Here is a 906-nt window from a genome sequence, read left to right as displayed (position 1 = left end):
GGGGAATACATAATTGGCAATTGTCTTGCATCCGCGCCAGAGCCGCAAGTTTTCCGAGGCACGTTCCTGCCGCGACTCAATTCGCTCACAATTTCTTTTCTTTCTTTTGGGTAATTTGCCCTTTCCTTTTTTTGTAAATATTGTACAGCAATAAACGTTTCTTTTTATGTGCCGTGATAAGACTGTGTTGACTTCCGTTCTTCCCGCTCAAAAATCCCGCCACACGCCAATCGCGACGCGAACATTCTGGTCCTTCGAGCCGGATCGGTTTCCCTTTGTATCGGTGAAAACCTCGGCATCTCCTCGTGTAGTGACTGGTGTGAACGGTGGGACTGTGATAGCGGGGAACACGAGCCATGAGTCTCGACGCGGAGAACCTACTCCTGAGCGAGCAAGAGCTCCAGGGTTGTATTGCCCGTACTGTGGAGAACTTGAAGAAAGCTGAGACGGTGAAAATCACACCCTGAGCGGTGGAAACGAGGCTGAGACTCCTCGATTCAAACTGGGCGAAATTTGAAAGCACCCACGACACATTGCGATCCGAGCACTGGAAGCTGATCAAGGACCGCGACTATGTTAAATCCGGGTGCTTCGAGATGGTGGAAGAAAGCTACATAGGGCAGCGCACCGTGTTAGTCGATTTGCTCGCAGAGCTCCAGGTCGAGGCCAGGCCCCCTGCAACGGAGCGCAAGGGGGGAGATGGTAACCCCCGGAAAACGCTTCCGCGAATTCAGCTCCCCACTTTTTCCGGAAAATACGAGGAGTGGCCGGCCTTCAAGGACCTTTTCCGATCGATTGTCGACAAGGATCCCGCACTGTCACGAGTGGAAAAACTCCACTACCTAAAAACATGCCTAAAGGGGGAGGCAGAACAGCTGGTGCGCAATCTGACCTCCACATCGGAGA

This window comes from Wasmannia auropunctata, unplaced genomic scaffold, assembly GCF_000956235.1.
Source record: "Wasmannia auropunctata unplaced genomic scaffold, wasmannia.A_1.0 LD336101.1, whole genome shotgun sequence".
Classification (NCBI taxonomy): domain Eukaryota; kingdom Metazoa; phylum Arthropoda; class Insecta; order Hymenoptera; family Formicidae; genus Wasmannia; species Wasmannia auropunctata.
Note: the sequence above shows the minus strand (reverse complement) of the source record.